Raw genomic sequence first — 23,384 nt, 5'->3', positions numbered from 1 at the left:
GCTCCATCGAAGCATTTGACGCACGACATGTAGCAGTGATCGCAAGGCACATCCGCGCAGACCTGTGAGGAACCAGTGCAAATGTGAAGATATTCCCTTGCTCCTTTTTCTTCTCGCAAGCAATATTCCAAGCACAAATAGAAGTGACTATGAAAATACTTTGCCGAGCCCAAAAGGAAGAATACACTGACGCTGAACAGTCCCATTACGAATCCAACTGGATTGACATGTTGGAAAACAAGTGGCTGATTTGAGCCTGGCAGTTTTGTTGATGTGCTCAACTGACAGCAAGCAGCCTAACTACTGGCATCAACTAGAGCACAACTCACCCTTGACGATTTTTTTTTTTTACTTTTTACAGTGACTCATGCTATACAGATATTTTATAAATGCACTAAACAAAGCGGCCCAAGCATACAAACAAGCGATAGTTTGTTTTGTCTCGCACTCTTATTTTTTCCTTCATGCATGAGCGCCCACACACTAGGAGGATGAAAATCCTGCAGGTTATGCACCTGTATGGATATGAACGAGGAATGACCAATGATGCAGCATTTGTCCAAACAAAGGCACATAATGCTCTTGAAGAGCGTATAGAAACTCTCAAATTGAAATAATCTTATACTACAATCCTTCTTTTTTTTCTGGATGAACACAACGCTTATAAAATATGTTCTGTAATGCAAGCACCTTTCCTGTCATCAGCAGGACATCCGCAGCTATGCATCTAAAACTTGCCGCCACTGTGGGGAAGCAATATGAAATGCAACAGTAAGATGCACTGCTTTGATCTAGCAATCTTTTTCCGCCTCAAATGAGAATTCAGTGTACTCACCACGTTTACAACTATTACAAGGTCCTTACTACCCATCCAGTTAGCCCCTGAATTTACATCTCCAAAATGAGAGGGCATGTGCTGCACTTAACATATTTGCTAAATATGCACTCAGGCACAACAAAACACAGTGCCTTTCAGGTCTTGCAGACATGCGTTATGTTCATCTGTCAAGGAATGTCTAAATACTTGCGTGTCTAGTTAGAAACAAGCCCCTATTTCACAAAAACTGGGGCAACTAAAAAATGTTAGGAACTCACACAAGCCGCACAGTTTCATGCTTGCAGAATAGCAGCTATGTTTTTCTACCAAGCACATATATGACCAACTGCTTATTTCTGTTATCTGAAACTGCTTCCCCAACAAAATCTTGGCTCTTCAGTAAAACTTCCCATCATGTCAGAAAAGAAAGAAATGAAGCACCATACAACACTTCCTAGCTGCGCCATAGAACTGAGCAGTGTCCACTTTTATTTTTTTGGTAAAGTTGTTTTTCTTTTTTAGATACGAAATGGCTGCGCTAGTATTCCAAGTTTGACATTGTGTCCACTCCTATCTTTGTCCAGGTTGGATCGACAGTATGTATAAATCGATAAATAAAAAATGAAGCTAGTGTGACTCGATGAAAATAATGCTCGGCACTTCCTGCACATAGGAAAGTACAAAACACTAGCCATGCAACAATGACTAGCATCTCACAAGTAGGTTTCCATGGATATTGTGTACGTTTTTATGTAGGGGTGTCTTGCACTTTTTTTTTTAGGTGAAGAGGATGCGATAGTGTGCAACAGCAAAGAAAAAAAAAATGGCAAGAGCATAGCCGAACAGGTTCCTCATCATCATCCTAACCAGCCTGACTACACCCACTGCAGGATAAAATTCTCCTTTAATTCTCTTGTAAGGAGGAAGATGAGCATGCAGGAAGCTCAATGTCGGCAGCCACAGCCAGTTTGCTCAAAGTGGGAGACAAATCATCAAACTGCATGGGAGAAGTTCTAATTAGGCATTAACGCAGATGATGATGATGGTGCCATGGTCAGAGAGAAAGTCAAAACCTGAAATGGTGTCACAGCAGCACGACGAGAGAACAAATTCTATGGTACATAATGAGCTGTGAATGGTGGCCCTGGCCGTGCAGGCAGTCAAAAGCGAAAGACACTGCGCATTACGATGTGAGAAGCGAAAGATCAGATAATGTTGTCCACACTTTTATTAGCTTGTGCAGTTTCCTACACATCACAGATACAGTAGCCCCAGTATCAACAAGGAACGGCCCTACATTTGTTTATTCGCAGTTCTTGCCTCAGGCAGTAACTAGTTTTCCTGGGGCAGAGATGCAGCAAAGAAACCGAGTGGCATTATGAGGATGGAGGCGAGTAGGCAGGTGGTGAGTGGAGGTGTCAAAGTTGTCTGCAGGACAGACGTGGCCAAGGCTCAGGGGCGCGTAAAGGCAGGCACATCTGCAGGTGGCGACAATGACTCACAATGTGACCAGAAACTCTGCACGCATAACAAATAAGAAGGTTGTCATATACAGTCGTGCCTCGTTAATATGGACACTTTGGTTTCCGACCAAAACTGTCTATAAAGCGAGTCATCCATAATAACGAGTCATGAATAAAAACAAAAAGGATTTTATTGAGAAAAGAGAATTGGAATTAACGACTGCTTTTGTACATAACGGTGTGCACTGGACTCAAAATTCCACAGAACACCGGCAATTTTGAGTGCATTATCCTTGTCATTGTTGTCTTAAAAAATTTTAGTGCAGTCTGAAGCGACTCGCTTACCATGACACCCGTGATGTTGGGCTTTGTGTTGGTCGAACTTTCGAGCACGAACTCCTCACTGGCCGATGAATCAGCGTCTGATTCTCTACTCACCGCCACTTCCAAAATGGCCTCTTCACTGAGCAAAGTAGCCGCTAAGTAGCTGCTTGAGAATCTCCTGAGGCGAGGAAACAGCTGAGCCCTCGCAGCTTGGATTGACTGAGATGGCTTTTGCCGCTTGTATTCACAGATTTCTTCGTGTCTACGTTCAGCTCTGTTCTTTTGCGTTTAGCTCCCGCCTTGCCAAAAGCCAGACTCAAGTTGGGGCTACTTTTTTGCCTAGTTAACCTTTCCGCCTTTCCGTACTGATTCTTTATTTTTTTTGCCTTGTACTGTTTCTGTAAGGAAGCAAGGGAGTCAAGTTGGCAAGCTGCTATGCAGAGGGCTATCGAACATCCTATCTTCTTGGCGCCGTTTTTATGTGTTCCCATAAAACAAACACTGCAAGCTGAAGTACAGTTTAGAACGTCGGCTAGCCGACTACGACGGGCTCAGACCTTGTCAAGGCCGCATCGTTGACTCAAAGCGAAGCCGACATACGGACCGCCTAGTGTGCAAAGTTTGTCAGTTCGGCAGCGCAACAGGGACGAAAACCAGGAGCATGAGAGGGAAGTGCGTCCAGGACCGGACGACCGGTCCCGGTTGCGTGTTCGTACGTCGCCTTTCTTTTGTCGCCCTACTTTGTGAGTGTGTCTTAACTCTCACCGAAAAGCGTTAACGGCTTCATGGAACACACATTGCGCTTTGGGAAAGAAAACTTCAGTTCCCACCGCCACTGTAGGCACTTGTGTTTCTTCCTGTCATTTCTTTCTTACGCTTTTACTGGCCTCTCTGTTCACGTTCAGCAGAATTTATTGCAACCACATGTTGCTGTTTTCCCGACTGCGGCGGCACTTCCGCTGCACCCAGAAATCTCCTGGTTCCCCCCTTTCGGGGTCTTTCTTACGCTGACCCTCGGTTTTCTGTGTACGTTCCGCTCCGCTCTTGCGCTCCCCCCCCCCTCCCCCCTCCTTTAGTACGGCGACACGCAGGCTTTGGTTCTTTCCAACCCCACAGGACTCGTTCAGGCATCCCGCCGTATCGGCTGTCGCGTAGGTTCGCGGGCGGCGCGCCCTTCTTTAACTTGCGTTCGGACTACTCTTTTTTTCAAGCACTGTCCATATTAACGAGACAAAAATACATGGGTCCAAGTGGGGCGCGTGCATTCTTCCCCTGTCCATTGTCCGGACAGCGAGTTTCCATATTAACGAGGCATAAATACATTGAAAAGGTTTCGTCCCCAGAAAAACTGTCCATAATTCGGGTCGTCCATATTAACGGGGGTCATATTAACGGGGCACGACTGTATGCACCAGGAGTCCACACAAAGAGGGGACAGTTACGTAGGAATGAAGGTGGCAGGCTACAGTGGAAGGCGGAACGGGATAAACATGTCTGACCAGATCTGACGTTGCCATACATGAGCGTTATTGCAGCAGGAACCTGCAGATGAATGAATGGCAGCACTTCAGTCACTTGCTCTCAAATCAGCCTGAAGGGTCATGGCCAGGCTAGATGGAGATCCCCAAATGTCCTCAATTAGGAGTAGCTGTTATATCACCTCCCTGATCGCAGTCTTTAAACTGGTCCAGCAGCAAGCTGCTGACGGAACTAAGCTGGAAAGTGATTCAAAGTGCACAGAAGGTGGCTGAACCAGAATGCGCTGCTTTGCTCCTGCCAAAGCATGAATATATTGGCAACAGTGATAGGGTTTCGGACAACTGCGTCAGCCTCTATGTTTTTGAGAATGTGCTTTATCTGATCCATCTCTGGCTGGAGACTTCTAGATGTGTACACAGGTTCACAATGTCTTCAGTATAACTGGTGAAGGATCCTTGCAGCTGGGTTTAGGCTCACAAGTACTGTTTGGAACACAGCTTTTGTATGCAAGGGCAGCCAAAGATCTAAGAAAAGGCGCGTTTAAAAGCAGACTAGGTGGTGAAGTTTGCTTTGCGGTTTCTGCTCTACAAACTGGCAATGCCTGTCACGTAAAACACCATGTCGTTCAGCTTCACAGCGTCGTCTCCCTGGTTGTGGACGCTTAATCGCTTGTAAGAGATAAGCCAATCCTATGTATCTTGGTCATTGAACCCATTGAAAATGGCCGGGTCCCACTATCGACATCAAGGTCCCTACATACCTATCTTAATGTTTAGCCAGCTGTGGCGACCTAATCCTTGAAAACTTCATCTCATTCGCAAACTTCATTTTCTGCTGCCCCTTGCTACACGAAGTCAAGAATGTAGCACAAAAATAAAGAACAATGGACGAAGAAGAACACATAAGGCGATTGACTAGCGCTGGTCAATCATTTTATATGTCCTTCTTCGTCCGCTCTTTATTTTTGCGCTAAATTCTTGACTTCATGAATCATCAACTAGCCCGGCAGCAAGCTACACTTGGGAGGGAACGAATAAGGTTTGCCACATGAGGGACGGTGCACGAATTCAGGATCTCTGAACAGAACAGATATTCAGCTTAAGCGACGAAGGTGATCTTAGTCTAGAAGCAATGAGCGATAATTTCAGAGCCATTGATAATGAGTGCATGGCAGAGGTAGGCAGTAGGACAATTAGACAGGCTACCAGTAAACTATCCAAGCAGACGAAATATCTGATTATGAAATGGCAAGGTGTGAAAACCTCCCTCCGATGGGTCAGGATAGAACTGGCAGAGATGTTAAAGGTACTCAGTGAACGTAATTTGTTCGACGCAAGGGAGTATATTACGGAGAGAATCGAGCATGCTCTAAAATACAATGCTAGCCTGAAAGAGGTGAAGGGGAAATTAAGTAGGTGAAAATCCGATGTATGCATACCAAGGTAGCCGAGGAGTTCTACACTTAACCAGGCTGATAATGAGATTAGCAATAGTGAAGAGCAATCAGACGTTCCGTCAGTGACAAAGGAAGAGGTTAAGAAAGCTTTAGAAGCTATGAAAAGGGGGAAAGCAGCTGGGGAGGCTCAGGTAACTGCAGATTTGTTGAAGGACGGTGGGGATATTGTGCTTGAAAAATGGCCACCCTGCACATGCAATGTCTGGACATCGTCACCGGAGTTTTGGAAGAATGCTGACATTATTTTAATCCTTAAGAAAGGGGATGCTAAGGACTTGAAAAATTACAGACCAATCAACATACTACCTGTTGCGTATACGGAATTTACTAAGTCATTGCTACTACAGTTATATATATATTGAACTCGAAGTGGATCACGGAATAGTTAGATACATAGGCAATTTCATATATAAGGCAAACCAACAGATGAGGCTCTCTATAACCCAGAAGCATGAATATGGTACATGTATGGCAGTGGTGCGTTGCCTGCCGGCAACACACTGCTCACCAAGGGTGCGGCGATGACCTGCAAGGTGTACACATGCACTGAATGTCACCTGCCACCTAGTGTCGAAAAGGAGAGAAATCTTGGCAGGCAGCAGCCGCCATGACTGCACAACCCGGCTCTATGCATGAAAAATGATTGCCGGTGAGCTGTTAAAACAATCCTTTGCAGGGCACGACGCGCAATTCGATGGACATGAACAACGCTGCTAAACTTTAATGTGGGATTTTCAGGGGGATATTTTGAGAGTCCGATATAGGAAAATGATATATGTGCATTTGATATATCCGGGATCAAATACAGAATCAGGACAACCTTAGACTTTAATCAACCAAATGATCAGGCAGGTTTTCGGAAAGGGTACTCTACCATCGATCATATTCATCATGCTATCAACGAGGTGATAGAAGGATGTTCGGGATATAACCAGCCTTTATAAATAGCATTCGTTGATTAGAATAAGCATTTGACTCAGTCGAAACGTCAGCAGTCATTGCCTAAGGGTGTATATGAGCCGTATGTGAAAGTATTGGAAGATATCAATAGTGGCCGCATAGCAACTATAGTCCTCCATAAAGAAAGTAATAAAATTCCCATAAGGAAAGGCACTAGGCAAGCAGACACGATCTCCCCAGTACTATTTGCCACTTGCTTAGAGGAAGTATTCAGAAACCTGGAGTGGGAACAATTATGAATAAGGGCTGATTTAATACATTGCCTTGTTAATTAACTCAGTGGACAAATTACAAAGAATGCTTAATGACCTAGGCAAGCAAAGCAAAAACATAGGCCTAAAAATTAATATGTGGAAGCCTACGGTAATGGTCAATAGCCTCGGATAAGAGCAGCAGTTTACAAAAATTCCGAGAGCACTGTGGAATCTACACTGCAGAAATGCGACAGCCTGAGTGTTGTTGGTGCACAAGGTGCATCACATTTGCTCTCATTATCATTACCAATTAATTGCATCGTCATTGTTAATTCCATCACTGTCATTATCACTAATTGCAGCATTATTGTTATCGCTACTATCATCCTCACTGTAGACAAGAATTATGATGTGTTTCACAATTCCGGGCATGGCTTCAGTTTGGTAGAACTGAAAAAGTTTTAACCCGCCGTGTCACGCGAAAGTATGCTGGCACGTTTTATTGTTCATCGTCTTGTTTTGAATGTCCAAGTCGGCAATAAAGAAAAAAAAAAAAAAAAGGGGGGGGGGCATGGCGCAGTAGGTTAAAGCGCTCGGCAGGGGATCCGAGGTATGGAGGTTCGATTCCCGGTGGAGATCGGACTTTCATTTTTCTAGATTTAAGGACAAAGTTTTCAGCGCAAAGGCATGCGGCCAAAGGAAAGAAGAAGAAGGAAGACTATAGGGACGAACACAGCGCAGTGTTTGTCCCTATAGTCTTTCTTTTTTTTTTTTTCTTTGGCCACGTGCCTTTGCGCTGAAAACTATGTCCTTAAATATAGAATACCAACTAGCCCAACAACTTACTCTACTGAAGTTCATTTTCCTGATGACGTTACTTTCGGTTTTGGGTGATGACGTCATAGGATTGATAGCTATGTCTGACCAGACGAACAAACAGCAACAGTATGAGCCATTGAAGGCTTTCGCCTTAATAGGTACACGGGTGGAAGCAGGCTTGAGCATTTTGGAACAGCTCAGGGAGCAGTGGTAATGCCACTTTGGAGCAGTAAAACGAGTGTTTTGAAGCACTCAAGTTATGCTTTGGAACATGTTTCTAGGGTCAAGCACTTTTAATAACTACAATTTTTTTTCTGATATACAAAAAAATCCAATTTGATTACTTTTTATTCAAGATTCAATGCTGTACTACCTATGCACGCATATCTCAACATGTAAAGATGTTTAAAGTAACACAGCTGACTAAAAGCTTTTGCCTATTCTGACTTGACAGCTTTAGACATGTCCACGCTCAAGCACCACCACTACCTTGGAATTAAAATAAACAAGCTGCACATCGCCACTTTTTGATTCCGCAGCTGTGCTGATAAATTCCTGGGCACTGCTCAGTAGTACCTTCAGGAAGGATAGATGGCACTGAAGGGTAGCCTTTTCTTCCTTAAGCTTCTTTACTTCATGGTTGTCTCCCAGTGACTCATGTTTTCTTTTAAATAACACTGGGGCTACACGTCAGCAACAGGCTTTCTATTATGCCTTTCCAACACTCTTGAAAGCATTTCTTGCAATGAACACCGTCCTGGCATCACCCCCATAATGCTTCAAGTATGCTTTTGTCTGATGTAGACTGGACAGGTTTGTTGTTAACAACGATTCTATAGTGAAGTACACACTCATTTTCACAGCAGAACTGTTGGAACAACTCGTGTAGTTCTTTGTAACCAGAAAAGTTTCCTCAACAGCTAGTGATAGTCTGTGGCAATTGCTTCGCTCCTTGCCCTCACTTCTCTCACCACCGGCGATTCAAAAGGCTGGGAGAAGTTGCTGTCATGCGCACAAAACATTTTTCTCGCAATTAATTCCTCCCAGTCGTTTGTGACTCGTTTTAGAATAACTTGAGATCAAAATATTTCTTATGCTCGCTTTTCTAGTTTATTAAAATTTTATATGTGTTAGCTAGGCCCAGCCAAGGTGCATTGTACCTCCACCACTAGTGTGCTGCCATCGTTTAAACTATGACGACCCTTATAGACCAGAATACGGAGGGTAAATTGATCGCTGCCATATTGAGGGCGCTATAAGGCTACCTAGAGGTGCTGCAGCGAAATGACTGCTCTGCACTACCAAACAAGGTGGCCATGGCTATTCATAGCGCTTACGCCTTTACGTTTCTTTGAAGTTTTCACAACTTGCTGCTCACAAAATCGTCAAAATTGCATTTCTGCCTCATGGCAAGGCTGTTCTGCACATCTCGCAATGGCAGAGGCAAGCACAGCGTCCACAAGTGGAGCGAGTGGTTCGGTTAAGTGCATGGTACCTTTCTATGCGAAAAATACTACGGTTGCGACATTTCTTACCCTCGCGTGGTGTCTGCAAAAATTTGTTGCAGTCCGCCAGGCACAAACAGGTGGCATGCCACAAGTGCGAGTAAACCTGATGTCTCCGTTTGCATTTCAGCAAGGAAGTGCCTTTTTTTTTTTTTTAACAGCCATGATAAGCAACGCCAACCAGTCACAAAAATAAGACCTTGATATCTCCTGTTTGGTTGATGTGCTGCTGATTCATTCTTCAACCCTGCTGGAAAGGAAAAAAAACAAAAGAGACACCGGGGAATCATCGCCAATGAGAAGCATTCGCTCGCAGTAGCGGCATGCGGTCTGTTTTGCGGCAGATTTTATGCAGTCACCACGCAAAGGTAAAACATATAGCAGACTGCAAAGGTTTTGCTGGTACATGGGACATTACTTGGGGGTGCAAATCAAATCAGAAAAGTCACAGCCATAGCAAGCCTGCATGCAATGGTACCATGCGCTTATAGGAACCACTCACTTCACTTGTGGACACTGTACTTGCCTCTGCCCTCGCAAGATGTAAAGAATAGTCTTGCTGTGAGGCAGAAATTAACTTTTGACAATTTTATCAGCAACCAGTTGTGAAAACTTCAAAAAGAAACATAAAAGCGCAAGAGCTAGACACCCACGGCTGCCTCGTTTGACAATCCAGAGGCATAGTTTCACTGCGGCAACTACAGATGGTGCTAGAACGCTCTCCAAATGGCAGTGTTCAATTTACCCTCCTTGTTCTGGTCTATAGACCTTTTCGAAAAGTGGTCGTGGGCGCTGCCATATTGAATACTGGGCTGTGCTGCTAGCATAAGAAAAGTTGAGAATTATCTCTCCCAAAGCCGCCCCACAGCCCAGTCAAACCGGTTTCGCCGAGGCTCGTGAAAAGGTCTATAGCACAACATGCCACTGCCCTGCTGCACTTCTCACAGTCACCTAACCAAATTGCATCGAACCGCATTTCTTGTACCTGGCGCAATTAATGGCCCAATACAATTAATGTTAAGCAAAAATCATGTTTCGCTAAATTTTATGGCAAAATACCAAGGCATCAAAACATCATGGCAAAACATCAAGTTTTGGAGTTTTGGAACAATATTGTGTTTTGGGGCAGGATGGCGCAGGCAAAGCAGTTTGGAGCAGAATAAAGCAAACGGAGTGAATGGAGCAGTACTTCCACCCTGCAGGTAACAAAGCTCTGGATGTTGTTGGCAAATGTGTCTGCTTAGGACAGGTAGCAACCGCAGATCCGGACCATGAAAGAGCGATAACTACAGGTTTTCCCCCCGAATTTAATCCTAGTGCTAGTGCAAATAATCTGAGCGCTGACTGATATAATCTGCGTGCCATGTAATTTAATTCGAGTGCCAAGCATTTAATTAAAGCGCCAGCATATCTATTTCGAGCGCGAGCTCAAATAATGCCAGCGCCAACTAATTTAATTTGAGTGCCAAAGCAATTAATACAAGTGCTGGCAAATTTAATCCGTGTGCCAACCAATTTAATCCATATGTGGAAAATGAATGCAATAGAGGGCTCCAAAGCACGAAACATGAATTCCAGAAATAAATCAAAATTGAGATCATCTTTCAGACAATGCGCCGAATCAGCAAAGTGTCAACGTATAGGATAGCCTTCATCGGTATTATGACAAACATTGCCTTGATGCAAGTGTTTTAAACCTAATGTCTCCCAGAAAATAAAACTGCATTTTAAAGACGGCCGCTTCTGTGCTTTTACAAGCCTGTAGTTTCCTACGCCGCTACAATTACAGCCCAGGCAAATTAAGCACTGCTGTTTGGGTTAAAAGCTCTGCTGTACATAGTTTCAGCCACTTTGCCATGTCAGAGCCAGACTAAATGCAACGGCACGCGCTCTCTCTTTCCGTGGTAGTGGCCGTGTAAAATTGAGAAAGCGGTAAAATGAGATATGTTTCTCTGGCTCCATGTCTTCTCGCCTGAACCAACTCTGCTTTACACTAATCCTTCTTTTCTGCTAGTAGTGTTGAATCATTAGAAACACAAATACATTTCTGCACCGGTTGCCATTTCACAAAAACAGCAGGCTGTTGTGTGAAGGCCGAAATGCCATCAGCATGCAGATTTAGTGCATATGACAACCCTTAATAAGCAGTGCTTAACCAGCCAATTAGAAGGTGACAGTCATATTTATTCACTTGTCATGCGTCTAAACTAAAAGCTGCAAGAGGCGTCATAAACTGCAGTTTTTCAGCTGCACGTGGTCCTTGGTTTTTGCAAGATACAAGAACAAAGCAAAATAGTGCATGCAGATGTGACGCTTAAGCGTCGCATGGTCTGCGAAGTGATCTCAATTTCGATTTATTTCTGGAATTCATGCTTCGTGCTTTAGAGCCCTCTACCGCATTTATTTTCCACATATGAATTAAATCCGCTGGCGCTTGTATTAATTGCGTTGGCAGTCTGATTCAATTGTTTGGCGCTGTCATCATTCGAGTTGGTGTTCGGATTAAATACACTGCCGCTTTTATTAAATGCTTGGCACTAAAATTAAATTACACGGTGCGCAGATTGTATCAGTTGGCGCTCACATTATTTCCGCTGGCACTAGGATTAAATTCAGAAGGAAAACCTGTAGAACAAGTCTAGGATGGAGCGCATTTGGCAAGTTCTTGCAGGCCATGACTAGCAGCTTACCGGTATACCTCAGGAAAACGGTAAACAACAGTTGCATCTTACGAGTACTCATCTATGGGGCTCAAATGTGAAGGCTAATTAAAGGGGTTATACTTAAGTTGAAGTAGATGCATAGAGCTGAGGAATGGAAAATGGTAAGTGTAGTCTAGAGATAGGAAGTATGCAGAGTGGGTCCAAGAAATCAACTCTAAATAATGGCATTCTAGTCGAAATCAAGAAGAAATGGTCACAAGCAGGACATGTATTGCAAAGAGAGGATAACCGATGGTCGCTAAGAGCAACAAATTGAATTCCCAGTAAAGGCAAGCGTGGCAGGGGGCGGCAGAAAGTCAGGTGGGTGGACGAGGTTAGTAAGTTTTCAGGGGTCAAGTGGGTGCAGCTAGCACAAGACCGGGTTAACTGAAGGATTATGAGAGAAGCCTTCATTCTGCAGTGGGTATAGTCCAGCTAACGATGATAATGATGATGAGCTATGGACAAAGAAAAACCGTATGGCAACAAAGGGCTCCTTTATCACATAAAAAACTGAATTAAAAAAAAATCTTCCCACCAGTTGAACCAGACTTGCAATGACCTCATTAAAATGGCCAGTTTGCGGCCACTCTGAAATTAATGGCCGAGCAGCATAACTTTTGGGATCTGCACTCGCAAAATCAATACTGACATATACATTTCACTTGAGAAATCTGTCGCCAACGGTGACACCAGCATTTCATCTCTCCTCTTGAGTATACTCGTAACTCCCTGCCACTAAAAAGAAATATTGCTGACAAGTCGTATTGTCTACGAAGAGGCTTCACAAATTCATAAAACATTTAGCGTAAATATATGTGCGGCTCCAACGCCTCAATTCGTCTTTTAATTAAACTGCACGTGCTCTTTTCTCTCTGTCTGAGCACGTGGAGGGGCAGCTGAACTGTGCATGTGCAAAGGTTATCGCGGCGCGAGACTTGTGCTTGACGCGGCAGAAAGTGTAGATAAAGGGACAGAATGGAAGAATCGGGGGAGTCTGGCGGGAGCCCTGCTTGGGGAGCGATCACGTTGTTAGCTGTTGGCGAGCAGCCCGAAGCATCCTGATGTAATGGACTGTGGAGCAGAGCAATACCAGGATGAAGACGGAAGCGATGCCTCCTGAGCTGGGTTTTTTGCTTGAGTTGCAGCCAGACGAGGAGCAATGTATTTTGTACTGCTCGGAGCCCCTTTTGCCATGTCACATAGGCCATCTTTACACCCCACTATGTTTTGTCTTGCCATGTAAAAGCACTGGCCCCTTACTTTTGTAGCAAAGCATTGTCCTGTCACGAGTCTCGACCACATGCTTCGCATTGAAGCAGCGTGCAGTGTTGTATCTTTGCAAAGTGCTTCTCTGCTGACCCGGAAATAAACGCATTTTTATCATCATCATCAGCCAGACTATACCCACTGCAGGGTGAAGGCCTCTCTCATATTTCACCAATTGGTATTTTGGAGCAGAATGGAATTCATGTGAATTTGTGACTAGTAGTCGGGCGAGGCCCTGACTCGCGGACCCATTCTTTAGAAGGCGGGGCCTTCAAATAGATTAGGTATTTTTAGACCTGCATCATTATCATCACCACGTCGCTTTATTGCTTCAGCAGCGAGTCATGGAGAGTCAGTGTGCCAGGTTCATCCATGCTACGATAGATGAAAGAATTCAGAAAATGTTGATGAATTCTGAATCAACTGTTCCTGAATTCCTGACCAAACCAAACCGAATGAGATGGAAGTAACACAGATGAAAAAAGAACCTGGAAGGAAGTGAGGAGCAGTCACAAAAAAAAAAAAAAAAAACTTGGCAGTGAAAGGGTTAATAACAGTGCGCTCTTTGTGATTAGGGTCATCGGCTCTACCTCGTCCATCCATCCCAGAGGTCTTTCATCCTGCCATTTTTCATTCACTTCACGACATCTGCCATCTCAGCATCAGAGCCACATAGTGCCTCATAACCCAGCGGTACGTCTGGCCAAACATTAGACGTTCGCCAGTGGGCCCGCTCGTGTTTTGCTTGCCAGTCCGTCAAAATGACTCACTATACAAAGACTCCTCCCCAGTCTTTCCTGCCATCTGGTTGTTGCTTTGACCACATTCACCTTGACTTGGTTGGACCACCACCTCCATCTAATGGCTGCCGGCACATTCTGATGATGACTGACCGCTTCACTCGTTAGCTCGAAGCAGTGCCCACTCTGGACATTACTGCGCAAACAGTTGCCAAAGCCTTCGTTTCAGCATGGATTTCCCACTTTGGCTGTTACCACGGATCGTGGCCGCCAGTTTGAATGCATCCTCTTCACTTCCCTTACCAGTCTGCTCGGCACTAAACACTGCCGCACCACAGCATACCATCCTTGTGCTAATGGCATGGCTGAGAAGCTCCATCGTCAGCTCAAGACTGCCCTCATTGCTCGCCTAGATCGCGAGCACTGGGCTGGTCACCTTCCTATGGTGTTTCATGGCCTACGCACCGTTTTTCGTCGCGACCTTGGCTGTTTGGTGGCCGAAGTCATCTCGGAGACTTGTTCGTTCCTTCGGCTTCCTCGTCCCAGCCCCTGCAGTACCTTTAACGCCTTTGGGACTGCATTCAACACCTAAACCCAGTCCCACCTCTATCATCTGACCGTCAGATCTTTGTGCACCCAGATCTTGCGTCCTCGAGGCATGTTTTTCTAAGGCGAGACACTGTAAAGGCGCCTCTTAGCCCCCCCCTATGATGGCCCGTACCATGTCCTCAACAAGACTACAAAGTCGGCGACTATCCTGCTGGATGGTCGTGAGAGGTAGTCTCCCTGGATCGCCTTAAACCCAAATATATGGAGACACCTCCCCGGGAGCTCCCCTCGGATGTTGCTGGCTTATCTGTCGACATGCCTGCCGCTGAGGCACCCTCATCCCTGCCCCGTTGGCGCGTACATTTCGCCGCTCCGTTTGGTCGGGGGGCCCTGTAGCGCACAGCGCCGCTGTAAAGCGGAGGCGCTAAGATCGGCGTTCACAGCCAGCAAGCACGGCACAGGCTGCTCGGTTCGAGAAGCCTGCCACGCTGGTCCTCTTGTTCTGGTGCTCCGCTGCAACGTCGTAAATTCCTTACATGCTCTTCACTGCAGGACACTTCCTGCCGGCTGCAAATATACACAGAACCAGCACTCCACTGCTTCAATACAATGCTGCTTTAGGCTTGGGCACTGCCAGCTTCGACAATAAAGGAATCTGCTGAAGGCCACGGACACAAAGAAAAATTTAAATGAAGCTGTAGTACAGCAGAAGGATCAGAATTCCCCGCAAAGTAATTTGAGATGCGGATCAAAAAGCTGCAAAGAAGACTGTTCGTTGCCCGCAGCTGCGAGGAGGGCTATCAAATGCAGGTGCCATATTCGGTTTGAGGTCGAGCACAGAGACTGGCATTCAACAAAAACAGTATGGAGCTCCTATCGGGATGGAGTCTGATGCCGATTTACGACCTACGGGAAGTCGGCGCAGCCGTGGGCGAGCAGCGCACCACGGGCGTACTGGCGGCCCATGACCGGTAAGCGAGCCATGATAATTCGCCCCCTTGTGTTTCCTCGTGACTGCGGCGACGGGGATTTCAACAGAACGAGTCGGATGTACGGCCTGCATGCGGGGCCCGTTCGGCATAGAGGGTGGCCTGCCTCACTTTGGCAGCGGCACCAGGAGCAGAGCCCAACAACCCAAGTCCCGACCCCTGCCCTGATTCCTGTATTACATGGGCCTGCTGAAGGACCAGCCGTGCGACTCCCAAGGGGAAAACGGCACCCAGGTGGAGGTCATGATTAAGGGAGGAGGGTGTGGGAATTTAAGATTACCCACGCTTGCACGACACGGCTCTGTCTGCCTCACGGGGATACCTCATCTCTCTCCTTCCCCTGAAGCAGTGGCGGAGAGGGCAGGGGCGAGAGACCTGGCGTAGCGTGCCGGGCGGCCCCTCCTTCCCCCTACCCTCTAATATCGATGCACAGCATCTCATCGGGGGGAGACGACGCCGCGACGCCAGAGCTCGCGGATGCTGCTATGACCAAGGATAAAAATTGGGCACTCCCAATAAACAGCCCAGCCCGGTGGCTCTGCCTCAGTGTTTCGTTCTTCCCTGCCACGGATGTGGTCAGAGCTAGCGGCGGGGCGTTCCGTTCTGAGCACAGAGCCCGAGTCCCGTGAGAACCCCCACAAGGTGTTGTTACATGTCTCCTTGACGTCAGCTCCAGCATTCATTGCAGTGAAGAGCAAGCACAGAGCAACGCCAGGGTTCAAAGCGATCGCTGAATGGAAATGTTTTTTTTTTTTCATCTAAAGCACAAATTAGATTAAGCTCTAAAAAATAAATGCCATTGAATGGTACTGTGTCATGCAATATATATATATATATATATATTACCCCGCACCTCCACCAAGTGTTAAGTGGGGATCCAGGCACTGGTAGCGGGCACTGGTAGCGGGCACTGGTAGCGAGAAGAACCGGAGCGGTGGTGGCTTAACTTTTGAGTCAGCTGGTCCGCAAAAGCACTTCCTCTTCCTCCTTCTCGGCTATCTGTCCACTTAATCAGAACTTCTTCTTTACAATACACATATATAACTGCAAAAAATTTGCACATTTAAAGCTGACAGTGCCCAGGCCTAAAGCACCATTGCGCTCAAGCAGTGGACTGCTAGTTCGCAGCCAGCAGAAAGTGGGCTGCTGCGATGAGCAGGCACAGAGCAACACCGTGGTTGCCTGCAAAGGCTCAACTTGAGAAATTATTTTCTCACTTAAAAGCACCCTGATTAAACTTTCAGTATTAAATGGCAATGAATGGCTCTGTGTAAACTAGTATTTTTCATATCTTTAATAGGGCCACTTCATTACATAGCTGACGGAGGAATAAACCTCAAACCTCAATAAGGTAATTTTCTCTGATTTAGAATACTTTTGCAGGTGCACCTTACATTGTTTGATCTCTTTTATAATGTTTTTGCAGGTGCAGCTTAAGTTGTTCGATCTCTTTTATAGGCTTTTTGTCTTCTAAAAATGTTGGAGAAATAGATTGAGTACTATAATAGTAATAATTGGTTTACAGGAAAGGAAAAGTTTTCCCGTGGACACCTGAATCACGCTACAAGGGAAGGAAGATGGGAGCGAAAGCGGAAAGAGAGAGGCCCCATAGTGGAGGGCTACGGAGTAATTTTGACCACCTGGGGATCTTTAACATGCATTGACATCGCACAGCACACAGATGCCTCTCCGCTTTGCATCCATCGAAACGCAGCTGCCGGCAGTCAGATTCGAACCCAGGCACTCGTCTAGTGCCTAGACCATAAGAATATAAAATTTGACAAACATTTCAAAATTCCAGCTTTTTGTACCATATTTTATGATTTATATTTGAACAAATATAAGGCAGAGTTTGTTTATTTCCTGCACATCAAAAGAACAATGCATTTAATTAATATGAAAATTTTTGTTTATAGTGATGCATCAAAAAGTTAATTTTTTTACAAATTTATCTGTGTGACTAGGTTTTGCTATTACTTGCAAGCTTAAAGGAGTATAGACCACCTTCACTCTGGCTACGTCATGAAGATGCGGTGGCGCTGTCGTAATTACAGACTTTCGCGTGGTAGGAAAAACAATGCTTCAGTTGCTTTCGCCTATTGTGATTGTGCGATGGTTTGCTGCAGCCGAAAAAATAAACAAAGCACCATGCTGACTAGTTGCATCACCGTGGCATGTGCTGGAAGGCAAAGAACGCAAAGTTTAGTAAGCTTGCCCAGGTTTCTTATGGGCGAAGGTCGCCGTAAACAGTGGGCCATCGCAGTGTGGCGCGAAGGCTGGATACAGACACCTTTACGCCAGAGCGGCTATGGGCTCAAAGGCCATGAATAACTAGAGTTTGGCCTTCTTTATGACGCGTAATGGTATTTTGTGAGTGCACGTAAAATGTTGACGAGGCAGCCAGTATATTAATGCGTAGACCTGTTTATAATGTAAGCAATTCCTGAAGCAAATTTTTTTTTCACTTTCTAGCTGTATGTATTATGTGCATAGTGAGCTGCTGCGCATGCGATCAGTATTGCACTCCTCCGTGGTTATATTGTATGGCTAACATTAGCTTTGTTCACCTCAAATTATTTTAAATTTTGTGATGAAATGTGCGTGTGCTGACAGCCACTGATTTGCTCAATTGGAGATGAATTTTATTATACCGAGGGGTTTGAGTGGTATTCACTGCAGCTAATTTTGAATGCGAGTTGTGGGGTTGAGCGTCCCGAGTGACATATGGGCCCCTGTTTCAGATTTTGAGGATCTTTACATCAACTACGTAGCACACTGTCGCATTCAGAGTATCCTACATAGAAACGTGGTCACGGCAGCCGGGACCGAACTGGGTAGCCCTAACTACGGAACCAGCATGTGGACACTGCAGCTTGTAATGCAAGCTAAAAGCTTGAATACCCATGAAGAAATTATAAACGCTGACGCCAATAACCTTCCACGAACAGAACAGATAGGCGTGCAGCGTGGTGATTTAAAGGCATAATGCAAGGATAAGCAAACCTGTACGGTGCCAAGGCACAATGCCCTTGCTACTGTTGCCATGCTTACCAACAACGCTCATTTGATGCTCGGTATGAAGAATCATCCGAGAATGCAATGATGTTTTGAGCGGAATACTTCCTACCTGGTTTGCGTGTGCTGTTTACGAGCGAGAAAAATCACATTCCACTTACCCGACTGAAAGTTGTTGTATGCACCCAAAGCTTTGCAATTCTCGACGCATTCCGCGGCTAATGTGCTGGGCAAATAGCAAATAGATATCAATCTACGCTACTCATTTTCAAGGCAGCAACAACTTTGCTCGTGCGCTTTGAACCCGCTCTTGGTCTGGTACGGTGTGCAGGACAAGGCGATGCATGCTGTGTACGTGAAGTTTTTCCAAGTATTGCTTTTGTACTCACACAGCGCGTGGGTATTTTATCTGCCAAAAAGGTGCCTGCATATCACAATAACACGCTCTTGATAAGTATGGCCACAGCAGTGGGGTGGCACCACAGTGCCGCTCCCGTGCTTTTCGCCTGCTCTGGGGCCATAGACGACTGCCACACCACTTTGATTGCTTTGTTTGTTTTAAACATGGCGGAGACCTATAGACACCTAATTTTTGGGTTCGTGTTTAATTAGCTGTAATGATGTGCAAGGTATTACTGTACAGAAAGCACCAGGTGATATCCACCTATGACCGCTAAACAATTTATCATTGAATTTCTTTCCTCATCCGTTTCGGTTTCAAAAGCCGTGTGATGGCTGTGACGCCAAAGTTAAGTCTAGGTCACGTGACGGTGAAAAAAAATTGATATCCTGTGATGTTTAAATTCACTGCAACGCTGAAGCCAGCCTTCCTCAAGAACAGGAATCGCGAAGAGCTGGAGATTATACTGCGGCTTTTTCATGCTGTGCATGGCTTGGACTTGATTGTGATGTCACAGCCATCTCTCAGCTGTTGAAACCGAAATTGGCGAGAAAAGAAAATTGAACTGAAAATTATTTCGCAGTCGTAGGCAAAAACCACTTGGCGATCCGTATACAGGAATGTCTAACAAAAATGCCACCAAAATTTGGCGTCTATACTCCTTTAAGATGGTGGTCACGGGCAGAAAATATTTTTTCGCCAAAAACAAGCTGGGATAATATTCTTCATAGCAATACAATTTGCTATGATTTTTTAAAAAGAAATTGAGGATGGTCAAGCCCACAACCTGTATCAGTTGGTGTGGAATGAAACCGGCACTTTTACCTTAGCAGATCATGCTAGCCATAACAGCCTAGCATTATCCTTGATGCATTAGCATGACAGGAAAAAAAAAAAAAAAAAAAAAAACAGTGGTAGCATACCATATATACACCATTACAAAATCGAAGAACTTGAAGGTAAGCTGTCTAAAAATTGTAAAAACATTTTTTTTTTTGTGGAACTGCAGCAGCATCACACTTTGTACCAAAAAAAATTGCCTTGACAAGCACTGGACCATATATATGCTGGTCTGCAAATATGAAACGCCTTTGCCCACATGTACCAGCCACAGCTATCCGATGGAAACTAAGGCAGAATCAAAAGCACAGAAGAAAGCCCCAGGTTGCCTCCAAAGGATCCCTGTTTCAGCACACGCACCAAAGACAGGGAAGGACCTGAAAATCAGAACAATGCAATAAATGCCCACTCCTGGGAAAGGTAAGATGTGAAGGATTTTGTTACAACACAGAAAGTATAATGAATGAAAGTATGAATTCCGCAATTCATGGCAGTTGGTTGTGTCTACTATCTTTGCAAACATTTGTCGTCACTTCAAGTAAAGGATCCATTTCTCGTTCCTAATTCTGAGGCAGTTGCTGATTTGCTCCAAAATGAGAGCTTGGTATACAGTGCTGGTTTTAGCGTAGATGTGGTTGATTTGTATAATCTCTTCCACACTCTCAACTCATCCAGTATGTTCAGCAATGTATTACGGAGGACAATGATGAATGCTGGTTCCAAAATGAGTGTGGAACCTTAACCGGATCCTTTTTGGAAATGTTATCTTACTACCTGAGTAACACGTTTTTTGAGTGAGATGGTCGACTTTATACGCAAAAATCTGGTGTGTGCATAGGTGCCAAGATAGCTCCCATCCTCAGCGACATTTATCTAAGCAGGTTGATATGAAAGTTGAGAATGATTTAGCCAGTTGTTGCATGCACATTTTCCGTTTCGTGGAGGATTTTCTGGTGCTAGCTAGCTCTGTGAATCCTGAATTTGTGTCAAATGTTCTTGATGTTTTTGCACGTAATGGGTCGGGACTAAGGCTCACGCATGAAGTCCCCCAAGAAACAGCCTTACAATTTCTCGATTTAAAGTTGTCTTTCCAACCCCACCATGCCTGTTGGCAGTATTCACCTAGGAGTGAAAAGCCCCTTCTGAATTACAGGTCCTTTCATTCAAAGCTCGTAAAAAGTAGTATTGTTACGGGATGCTTAGGCATGGCAGTGAAGAAATCTTGTCATCATAAAATGATGTCCAGTCTCTTAACTCAGGCGGACAAATGCAGGGAAGCTGGTTTCCTGAACTCAGTTCTCGTCTCGAGTGCAGACAAAGTCCTCTGCGCGCTAAAATTGTCTTCAAGCATGTGAGGGCGGGAAAGGTGTTCGGAGGAAGGAAGAAGAAAGGTATGTAGTAGTCATGCCATATGTACACACGCTGTTGCACCGAATTAAAAGAGTAGGAAGCAAGCATAATGTAAACGTTCTGTTTCCTTCTCCTAACAAACTAGAAAGAGTGGGAGCCGCGGTTCAAAGAATGCACGAGGGGGCAGAAGAAATGTGTGCAACATAAATCATGAAAATAGATATGTTCCTTGTAAGACTGGCATAGTATATCAAATCCCTCTGTCCTGTGGCCTTACCTACATAGGCCAGACTGTGCAATGCATTAAAGTGCGGCTCATGGAGCACGCTAATTCGCTGAAAAAGAAAGAAGCTAACCTAGCGAAGCACTGATCCATGTGCGAATGCACGTCGTTTTTTGATGACAGTGATGTTTTGTTCGTTCATTCTTACCAGTGCACTAGAGAAGTAGCCAAAGCTTTTCACATCAGAAAAAGTAAAGGGTGCGTGAGTACGCCTTTTGTCACATTATCTCCTCGGGAAATGAATATGCTGCACAGTGGGCAGCAGTTCTGCCGATGCACTCGTGATTTTAAATGCTTTTTTTTCTTTTTACCAAAACTTGACGTCGTTGACGTTGCGCATGTGCGCTGTTTCTCTGTGTGCGTATATATGATGTGATTCTTCCCAATAAAAAAAATCAGCTGTAAGTTCAGCGCTATTCGTGTGTCTCATTTCGTTTATTTCTTGGTCTCTGTATTTTTTTCGCCGTTGGGGCACCATTAATTTCGATACTCCCCCGCTTTTTATTGCTTTGGCTGTGGCGGTGCTGATCGAAATTCATGCCCTGGCCACATCAAAGTCATGCTGTGGACTATCTTCATAAATAAGGTGAGTTTGATTACATATATCAGCACCCTTGTGGAGCAACCGGTTTTTGCCAGCACATATTTTTACAAGCGGGTGCACTCAAGTGCTACTCACCTTTTCATGAGGCACAAGGCATACCATCGGGAGAGGCCATGAGCAGAAGCTGCGACGAAGCCAAGATCTCACAATCGCCGTGCATCAAGATTATTTCGGTACATACTGAAAGGAAACAGAAATGGTTGCTCTTGCTGGGACAGGGCTAGCCGGGGCCAAACGGAGGCGTATTCGAAAATGAACTACAAAAGGAAAGCCCTTTCGTGCGAGCCGCCGGGACTGCTTTTAAGCGCACGAAAAAGGGCTCCTTAGTTCCTCTACACTTCACTTGAAGTCACTGATAAATAGACTCATAGCAAGATTACAAAAAAATAATTGAGATCGCTAAACAATAGAGCGTCGATGCAGAAAAAAAATTCCAAACAATTTGTAACGAGAGGGCAGCGATGCAATGGGTTGGCGAGGCAAGTACGGAATGCAACACGTGCTTTGCGCTGTATTTCGCAGTACTCACGCAAGTTTGGAGAAAGCAGCAGGGATGCGTGCCACCCAATCTAATTTGCAGAATCCATTCTAGTCCGGTCATTCTGAAACAACGCGGCGCGAACAAGCCTCCCGCTTGCTTGTACCACTGCGCGCCAAAATTGAAAAGGGAGAAAAAAAAAAAAAGGCACCTGCGGCTGCGGAGGCGGCGATAAAAAAAAAAGCGTCTGGGTTCGAGAGTACACGCAAGCAAAAAACAACAATACGCAATTTATTACGTCACATCCGCCAGACTACAAACAGATCCTCCTCGCCTACCTTCTTTCTTTTCGCGCATGCGCAGCTTATCAAGATCGCGCGGTTATAGTGTTCTAGAATTGAGAAGTGTGCCGTCTGCCGCCGGCGAGCTGGTCGTTTCAGCGATGACAGGAGAGAGGGCGCTGTGTGCAGGAGGAGCGCAGTGAGCGCGGAGCAGACAGCTGGGTGAACCGTCACCGCTAGTTCAATCGGACTCCGAAGGCGCAATAAATTGTGTCGCTTTAGCTCCCACACGCTTGTCTAAATGTATTAAAACGGTTATGTTCATGAACAAAACAACTAGTTCCCTATAAAATAAGCGGCCGTCGCCAGGGAACGGCAATACACATACAGGCAATGTAAGATACAGATTACCGACGAACTGCCAAGCAACGGCAAGATATATTTCCTGAACGTATTGGGTACTTTATTTCTCGAACACTAGCGGGAGGTTCAATGACGAATGTCTAACGTATTTCTATTATCATGTAATTTTTTAATATTGGATGCACCGGTTTATGCGGGCTAGACTGAAGTCTTCCATCGACGCTCGCATGTACTGAAAACGCAGTGAATGGTGTTTTAGGCTAGGCTAGCGTACTTTTTGCGCCACATGTAAATAGAGGTATGCGAAGATTGCTTGAAGACAGAAATTATGCCAGCGCCTACTGATGACTTTATTTAAATGTGGGCGAATACATATGAACTGGCAGTCCTACTCAAAACGAAATGAATGAATGAGAGCACATAGCAATGAACGAAACCACACAATGGACGACGTGAAAAAATAATCGCGACTTAGTGCAAGAATATGGTACAAACGTATAAAAC

General features: G+C 45.1%; 1 long non-coding RNA gene across 6 annotated transcripts in view; it reads right to left on the bottom strand.

Annotated features, from left to right (window-relative positions):
• The window catches only part of LOC146172360 (uncharacterized), a 39,046-nt gene extending 16,531 nt beyond the window's left edge, over positions 1–22,515 (bottom strand). For 4 of the 6 annotated variants that reach the window (XR_014702488.1, XR_014702489.1, XR_014702484.1 and 1 more), the window contains exons 1-2: positions 21,834–22,213; positions 19,787–19,898 (exon numbers count right to left, since the gene is read on the bottom strand). This is a non-coding gene — a long non-coding RNA (uncharacterized LOC146172360). Of the gene's footprint in view, positions 1–2,012; positions 2,296–16,112; positions 17,446–19,786; positions 19,899–21,833; positions 22,214–22,287 lie in introns of those variants that run through there. The other 2 variants (XR_014702487.1, XR_014702485.1) reach the window with 2 other exon arrangements.
• Between the last annotated feature and the right edge of the window lie 869 nt (positions 22,516–23,384).

Source organism: Amblyomma maculatum, unplaced genomic scaffold (genome assembly GCF_055883805.1).
Source record: "Amblyomma maculatum isolate TAMU_Amacu unplaced genomic scaffold, ASM5588380v1 scaffold_13, whole genome shotgun sequence".
NCBI lineage: Eukaryota > Metazoa > Arthropoda > Arachnida > Ixodida > Ixodidae > Amblyomma > Amblyomma maculatum.
The sequence above is the reverse complement of the archived record's forward strand: the minus strand, read 5'-3'. Positions and strand labels throughout refer to the sequence as shown.